The sequence below is a fragment of the Canis lupus genome, chromosome 18 (assembly GCF_048164855.1).
Source record: "Canis lupus baileyi chromosome 18, mCanLup2.hap1, whole genome shotgun sequence".
Taxonomy (NCBI): Eukaryota; Metazoa; Chordata; class Mammalia; order Carnivora; family Canidae; genus Canis; species Canis lupus.
The window spans coordinates 24,102,435-24,111,618 of record NC_132855.1 but is presented as its reverse complement, the minus strand read 5'-3'; positions in this window follow the sequence as shown (position 1 = coordinate 24,111,618).

Here is a 9,184-nt window from a genome sequence, read left to right as displayed (position 1 = left end):
CAAAAATAAGCTTTTTTTTTTTTTTCCTGAAATCATCTCCAAAGAGTACAAAATTTGCAGAACACAAATTGCTGTAAGTCAATGGTTCTCGACCACAGATTACTGTGCCCCTTGGGGGCATTGGCAATATTAGGAGAAATTCTTGATTGTCATAATTAGGGTGAGGATGCTGCTGGCATCTAATGGGTAGAGGCTAGGGATGTTGCTAAACATCCTATAATCTACAGAACGTCACCTCACAACAAAGCACCCCATGTTTATCTGGTCCCAAATGTCAGAAACTCTGCTGTGGACTAAGTGAAGAGGTCCTGGAAATGAATGTAAAGATAGACAATATGGATCTGAATCCTGGCCCACCATTTGAAGCTGAGTAGCCCTGGGCAAGTTTTTTGGCCTTTTTCACACCATGGTCTCTCTCTCTCTCTCTCTTTTTTTTTTTTTTTTTTTTTTAAGATTTATTTATTTGAGACAGACAGAAAGGCAGAGACAGAGACACAGGCAGAGGGAGAAGCAGGCTCCATGCAGGGAGCCTGACGTTGGACTCGATCCTGTGACCCCAGGATCACGCCCTGGGCTGAAGGCGGCGCTAAACCGCTGAGCCATCCGGGCTGCCCTCTTCATCTGTAAAGTGGACATGCAATCCTTTCCTAGTTTACTTTGAAGAGCTGCTAGAAATCCACCTGGAAGACTGAATGGATGTGAAAGCACTTTATATATGCCATAGTGGTGGTGGTATATTCTCCCTGTAAGGCCCAAGGACATGAGGAGTGTGAGGAGGCTTTACCATTTTTATGATGATTTAGGAATCCAGGACATTAGTTCCTAAAGCAGAAATGTAATATCAAATTACAGCAGAATGACTTGTGGATTTGTTATTAGTCTGCGGGGACCCCACCTCCAGAGTTTCTAATCCGGTGTTCCAGGGTGGGGCCCCATAATCTGGATTTTTCACCAGTTCCCAGGTGATGTGGGACCTAATTTTGAGAAATACTGGCTTTGAGATCCGCTCTTCTCTTATCATATCAACAGGGGGTAGCAGAGAGCAGCAAAAATACAGTCGCTCACCTGAGAAGCCAGTGGCAATCCTCATCAAACCTCCCTCTAGTCTAACAAATGGCAGGAGAGAGGGCTGAAATCATGAATTATTTAGATTTACATTCTCCATGTGACCTTGGCAACAAATCGTTTAACTTTTTGCTGAATTGCTATCTGTAAAATGGGGAAAACAACCTGAAAGATAGTGGGATGACTTGATTAATGTTTGCTGAGAATTAGAACTCCCAACGAAAATTGAAATGCATAGGTAATAAATTATTCTGGGAATTTCTTATTGTTAGGACTTTTTATAAATGCCTGCACTTTGAGCACTTCCAACTCATTCATAAACATTGGTTGCCACCACTGAATTTCCAATTGTTTGAGTTTAGAGGGCAGTACTTTCAATGCATTCATTACATCCTGAACTGATAATAACTCCAGACATAAGTGACAAGCTAAGAGCAGATGAGAAGACAGTCATCCGGGGGATGAAGAAGACCACCTTCTGATGGGGCTCTTGGCCAGGAGGAATTCTTCAAGGTTTTTTACACAGAAGCATCCCAAAGCTGCTGAAATACATACCCTAAAAGTTCAGAGGTCAGTTCCCCGGAGTCACTCTCTTTGCAAACTGATTTTGATCCTTCAACCATCATTTACTGATCTCCAGTATGTCCCAGGCTCTGGTCTGGAGGAGACACTACTCTGAATAAGAGATAATGACTCTGCTCTCCTGGAGCTTGGGTTCCAGATGTTTACTGAAATGAGTCTAATCTGCAGAGGCTATTTCTCTGCTACTTATAGGTGAACTGCCATTCCTTTTTGAAATTCTGGAATAAAATTTGCTTTGGACAACTTCCATAGGCTTTTCAGAATTTGGGTGTCTTAATGGTATTTTAGAATTTTACCAATTTTAATTCTCTGTATAATTTTCCCGCAGGTATCCTCATGTCATCTCACTTACCAAAATTGCTAATTCGGTTGTCACTGTTATTCCCATTGTATAGGTTTTAATAATACAAATTAAATATGAGGGCTTGAGTTTGGTAAGTCCTTAATTTTAAGGTGTTTATTAGAATAAATTCCTTTGAGATTTAAAAAAAAAAGGCTTAACTGCTATTGAGAAGTGGCAGAAGGATTTTGTGGCTGTGAATCTAGTTTTAAGTTTTAGCTTTCAGGATTGCGGTGAGGTAGGTAGGTGGGACTTAAATGGAGACACCCGAGCTTCAGCCTGGTATTGTCAAGCTTCAGCCTGGTATTGTCACTCCGCTTGCTACATGCCCTGAGGCCAGTGATTTTCCCTCTGCACCAAAACCATGTTGTCTGTAAAAGAGAGTGAAACGAAATTGGATGAACTTCAGTCTTTGAGGTTCTAATGCTCTACTATGCAAAATGGGGATGATGACATCACCCAGTTTCCTTACGGCGGCGGTGTCAGCAGGATTGCATTCTAAATCAGGATTGTAGGGATCCCTGGGTGGCACAGTGGTTTGGCACCTGCCTTTGGCCCAGGGTGCGATCCTGGAGACCTGGGGTTGAATCCCATGTTGGGTTCCTGGTGCATGGAGCCTGCTTCTGCCTCTCTCTTTCTCTGTGTGACTATCATAAATAAAAATATTTTTAAAAAATTAAATCAGGATTGTATTCTAAATCACTATGGTTTATGGGTCAAGTCTGGCTCTCTGCCTGTTCTTCTGTGGCCCATAAGTGAAACTTGGTGTTTATATTTGTTATTGTTTGGGAAAGATCAAAAGAGAGTATTATTTTGTACCACATAAGAATTATATGCAGTTCACATTTCTGTGTCTATAAAGTTTTATTGAAACATAGCCACCCTCATTCACTTACAAACTGTCAGCACCTGCTTTTGCATAAAAACAACAGAGCTAAGTAGCTGGGACAGAGATCTATGGTCTGCAGAGTCTGAAATACTACTACTTGGTACTTTACAGAACAAAAGTTTGCTGATCTTTGTGCTAAAGCATTGTTCAACTCCATGCTGAACTCAGCTGAAAAACAAGAATTCTTCAGAGAACGTCAATGACACAAAATGTAATTTTCTTAACTGAGGACTTTGAGCTTTTGCCCTCAATTTCCTATCATTATTCTGCAATGACACCAAATGCTGTATTATCAGCCATTCTAAGTGTATGTTGTCTATGCACCACTGTGGGGAAATGTCAAAAGTGATCTTTCTGGAAAAAAAAGATCTAATAATCCTCTCAGGAGAAATTTCAAATAAAAGAATCACAACATGAAGAACCAAGTGATGAAGGATTTCATAAATACCCAAAAGCACCAACCACAAAAAAAAAAAAAAAGATTGCTATACTGGATAATGTTCCGATTTTAAAGTTCTGTATGAAAAAGACACCACAAACTTGTTATTTAAAAAAAAGAACACAGAATTCTCCTATACTGCTGGTCAAAGTGCAAGATGGAAAACAATTCAGCTGTCTGGAAAAACAGTTTGTCAGTTTTTAATGAAGTTAAATATAAACATACCATATGACTTGGCCCTCGTACACCTAGGTATTTACCCAAGAGAAATTAAGACCATTCACACAACATGTACTGAAATGTTCATAATAATGTTATCTGTAACAGCCTAAATTTCCATCGACTGGTGAATAGATAAGCAAATGCGTTATGTCCATGCAATGAACACCCTGAGCCAAAGGCAGATGCTCAATCACCAAGCCACCCAGGCATCCAGAACCACGAATGTTCTTATATAAGAACATCTAGAATGGTGAAACTTCTTATTATAAGAACATCTAGAATGGTGAAACTTCTCCAGAAAGTTTTCCATTTGCTTTGCTCAGCTCCATCCAAGGAATCACTATCTATGACAGCTGTAGTGTTACAAAAAAATTTTTTTTCAATAGTAATATTTGAAAGTCAAAATTACTCCTTGATCCATAAGCTTAAAAATGGACATTGTGTTAGCAGGCATGAAAATAACATCAGCCTCATTGTACATCTCCATCAGAGCTCTTGGGTGACCAGGTGCATTGTCAATGAGCAGTAATATCTTGAAAGGAATCTTTTAATACAAAAATACTAATCCAAAGAGATACATACACCACAATGTTTATAGCAGCATTATCTACAATAGCCAGATTATGGAAATTGGAAATAGCCCAAGTGTCCATCGATTGATGAACTGATAAAGAAAATGTAGTATGTGTGTATATATATACATGTATAATGGAATGTTGCTCAGCCATAAAAAAGAATGAAATCTTGGCATTTGCAATGAAATGGATGGAGCTAAAGAGTATTATGCTAAGCAAAATAAGTCAGTCAAAGAAAGAAAATACTGTATGATTTCACTCATAGGTGGAATTTAAGAAACAAAACAAATAAGAGGGGGAGGCAAGCCAAGAAAAACCAAGAAACATACTCTTAACTAGAGAACAAACTTTTTTTTTTTTAATTTTTATTTATTTATGATAGGCACACAGTGAGAGAGAGAGAGAGGCAGAGACACAGGCAGAGGGAGAAGCAGGCTCCATGCACCGGGAGCCTGACGTGGGATTTGATCCTGGGTCTCCAGGATCGAGCCCTGGGCCAAAGGCAGGCGCCAAACCGCTGCGCCACCCAGGGATCCCGCTAGAGAACAAACTGATGGTTACCCAGGGGGAGGCGGGTGGGGAACTGGGGGAAATAGGTGATGGGGATTAAGGTGATGAGCACCCGGTGTTATATGGAAGTTGAATCACTATATTATACACCTGAAACTAATATAGCACTGTATGTTAACTGAAATTTCAATACAAACTTTTTTTAAAAAGGAATCTTTCGGGCAGCCTGGTGGCTCAGTGGTTTAGCACCGCCTTCAGCCCAGGGTGTGATCCTGGAGACCTGGGATCGAGTCTCACGTCAGGTTCCCTGCATGGAGTTTGCTTCTCCCTCTGCCTCTCTCTTTCTCAAAAAAAAAAAAGGAATTTTTTTTTTTCCTGAGCAGTTGGTCACAACAGTGGGCTTAAAATATTCAGTAAACCATGTTGTGAACAGTTGTGCTGTCAGCCAGGCTTTGTTGTTCCATTTATAGAGCACAGGCAGAGAGTAGATTGAACAAAATCCTGGGATTTTCGGAATGGTAATTGAGCATTGGCTTCAACTTAGTCACCTGCTGGGACGCCTGGGTGGCTCAGCGGTTGAGCGTCTGGCTTCAGCCCAGGGCGTGATCCCAGGGTCCTGGGATCGAGTCCCCCATCGGGCTCCCTGCATGGAGCCTGCTTCTCCTCCATCTGCCTCACTCTCTCATAAATGAATAAATAAAATCTTAAAAAAAAAAAAGTCACCTGCTGCATTAGCCCCTAACCAGAGAGTCAGCCTATCCTTTGAGGCTTTGAAGCCGAGCACTGACTTCTCTCTGGCTATGAAAGTCCTGGATGGCATGTTCTCCCAAGATAAGGCTGTTTCATCTGGAATAAAGATCTGTTGTTTAGGATGAGTTATCTGAGCTACATCTTCTGGAGAAGTTGCTGGAGCTTCCACACCAGCACTTGCTGCTCCACCTTGTGCTCTTATGTTATGGTGCTGGTCTCTTTCCTTCAACCTCACGAACCAACCTCTGCTAGCTTCAGACTTTTCTTCTGCAGCTTCCACACCTCTCTCTCGGCCTTCACAGAATTGAGGAGAGTTAGGACCTTGCCCTGGATTAGGTTGTGGCTGGTTTGATCTTCTATCTAGATGACTAAAACTTTCTCGATATCAGCAATAAGACTATGTTGCTTTCTTATCAGTCCCGTGTTTACAGGAATAGCACTTTTAATTTCTTCTAGGAACTTAACCTTTGCATTCACAACTTAGCTAACTGGCACGAGAGATCTAGCTTTTGCCCTATCTTAGCTCTTGACCTGCCTTCTTCACTCAGCATGATCATTTCTAGCTTTTGATTTACAGCGAGAGATGGGCAACTCTTCTTTCGTTCGAACACGTAGAGGACATTGTAGGGTTACTGATCGGCCTACTATCAATGTTGTTGTATCTCAGGGAATTGGGAGGCTGGAGGAGAGGGAGAGAGATGTGGGGATGGGGTGGGACATGACCAGTCAATGGGACGGTCAGAACACACCAACATTTATTAAGTTTGCCATCTTGTGTGGATGCATTTTGTGGCCCCTAAAAACAGTACAATAGTAACATTGAATTACTGATTACAGATAATCATAACAAATATAATAAGGATGAAAAAGCCTAAAATATATTGAGAATACTGAAATGTGACACAGAGACACAAAGTGAGCAAATGCTATTGGGAAAATGGTGCTGATAGACTTGCTCACCTCAGGGTTGCCACAAACCTTAAATTTGCAAAAAAAAAAAAAAAAAATGCAGTATCTGTGAAGTGCAGTAAAGGGAAACACAATAAAATGAGGTATGCCTTTATAATAAAACCATCAAATGCCATAAATGTTACTGGTCCCTAAAGTAACTGTGCCTTTGAGGTTATCACCTTGCTCCAGACAGCAGTTTCTCGCATCAGCAGCAAGAAATGGCCAAAAGAGCCTGGAGAAAATGTGGTGTCCCCAGCAGCCACTTATATGATGGCCAGACTTAGCCTCAGACCTCTCCCCAGGGAGCTAAGAAAGCCTCTCTGTATTTTAAGAAGCTTGAATGGAGCAGCCTGCAGGGCTCCTAATAGTTTTATATACAATATTTCTCAGAATTTCTATCCAGCGTGGATTTGTGAAGCCTCCAGGGAGATAGGAGAATGGATGTGCCACAACTGTGGGCATGAATGTCTGCTGTCAGTGGCTTTCCTTAGGGGTGTCCTCAAACTGTGCAATTGTAAAGATGTGATGTCGGGTTCAAACCTGGCCACTTGGCAAAGTGTCCCCTCACCTCCTCTGGGCACCTCCTGTGGTGGTGACTTGACCCCAGGCTGAAAACAACCAGAAGCAGGGACCTAATCAGGGGATATGAGCTGCTGCTGAGGGGGCAGTCGGTTCGCTCTGAACCAGGCCTCTGGAGTTCAGCCACCAGAGCTTACCCTCATTTGCGCTTCAGAATTTACTCATCTCATCATAATTTAGAAACAGAGGAAATTCATAAAACTGGGATTATAAAAAGGAAAAGCAAACAGAATCTTTACTGAATTGTCCATAGATCTGATCAGAAGAAATCAGAAGCCAGTCAGAAATCAGGTTTGGGAAGAAAACAGCCCGCGGTATTGTTGGTGGAGAGGGAAGCTCTGATTTGCCTTATAGGCCTTTTGGGTCAAGAGGGTCACAGAGCTTCTCAGTCAGGAGAAGGTGCACGGAGCCGGAGTTCAATTACTCAGAGGGGTTGGGGGGTCTGGGGAGAGCCATGTCCTGTTAGTAGCATTGTCTCAGGTTCCATTAGCAGTCAGTCTACCAGTAGAACCACCACAGAGTCTACCAGCCGACTCAGTGACCTCGCTCCTTAGAAATACAAAGTTGAGGGCAGTCCGGTGGGGCAGCGTTTTGGCGCCGCCTGCAGCCTGGGGTGTGATCCTGGAGACCCGAGATCGAGTCCCGCATCGGGCTCCCTGCGTGGAGCCTGCTTCTCCCTCTGCCTCTCTTTCTCTCTGTCTCTATGAATAAATAAATAAAATCTTAAAAAAAAAAAAAAAAGAAATACAAAGTTGAGGTAAATGTGGAGAGTTGTGTCTGAAACCCCTCTCTCTGAAGGGTACCCGGGGGAGGGGGGGGAAGCTTATCAAAATTGCTCCTCAGTATGAAATGACCCATGTGCCTCTGACGCTTCAGGCAAGAGTGTGATGTTCCATTCTCATCGAAATAATTCCCTACAGCAGTTTCTCATAATCTATGATTTCAGAGACAAGAGTTGTCAGCACAGTGTCCTTAATTAACAAAAGTTTTTGGTTTTTTGGTTTTGTTTTTGTTTTTTAAATTTTCCTTCCTACAGGAGGTAAAGACTTAGGCGTGGGGGAGTGCTACCCATTAGCGGGGTTCGCAGAAAAACAAAATGCCCCCACTTGAGAACAGGGCCATCTGCTGTTAGGCATCTGATTCTGTTTTCAGTCCATTGTTGTTTTTAAAAGGCAGAATCAGGGGCGCCTGGGTGGCTCAGTTGGTTAAGCATCTGCCCTCAGGAGATCTCGCAGGAAGAAGGGCTAAGATTAACATGACCTCTTACAAATCCCATTAGTTAAAGATACTCTAAGTATATTCCTATTTTAAAATTGTTTTGTTTTCTTGTTTGCAAACCTCCTAATCAGAAGAGGGGCAAATCCTTTTAAAGAGAAGAGGCTCAGTTGGTTAAGCGTCAGCCCTTCGGCTCAAGTCATGATTCTGGGGTTCTGGGTTCGAGTCCCATGCTTTGGGGCTCCCTCTCCCTCTGCCCCTCCCTTTACTGGTGCTCTCCCACACATAAATAAATAAAATCTTTTTTAAAAAAGAGAGAAGAGGAGCAACAATGATTCATTATATTATAAATGTAGTGGTAAGGCCCTATCTGTCTTCACTCCAAGCTCTCTATGGAGCACAGGGTCAATGTTGCATGCTTTCTCAGATGTCTTGTGCTGGTTTGTCTGGTAGGCTCTTCATGCCTTAAGTGCAGGGAATCCAACCTGAATTGGGCATTGAGGACCACGATAAGATGAAGCACCGAATCTATGGCTTCAGGGCATTCCAGAGTACCACCAGTGGCCTCTCCCATGAAGGACCATCTAAGTAGTAGGGAGACACCTTAATGTTTAAGGGAGGTCTTACAGTGTGAGTCTGAGGTCTTCTTGTGAAAAGATGGAGGAAGGGCACTCTAGAAAATGGAATAGCATGTGCAACAGCATTGAAAGATTATGGTAATGCAGATGAAGCTAAAATAATTCTAGTAGACAGCGTGGCAGCATGAAGGAAGAAAAAAGTAGAGATGGATTGATAACAGAGCTGACGGGGCTCAGACTGAGAAAGTGGGAATGAAGACAAGAAATTGAATTAAAAAACCAAACAGGAGCATCTGGGTTGAGTGCCTACCTTTGCTTTGGATGGTGATCCTGGGGTCCTGGGATTGAGTCCCGCATCAGGCTCCCACAGAGAGCCTACTTCTCCCTCTGCCTCCGTCTCTGCCCCTGTCTCTCTGTGTCTCTCATGAATAAATTAAAACAAAATCTTTAAAAAATAAAAACCAAAAACAAACCTTTGGAGGTAGCATA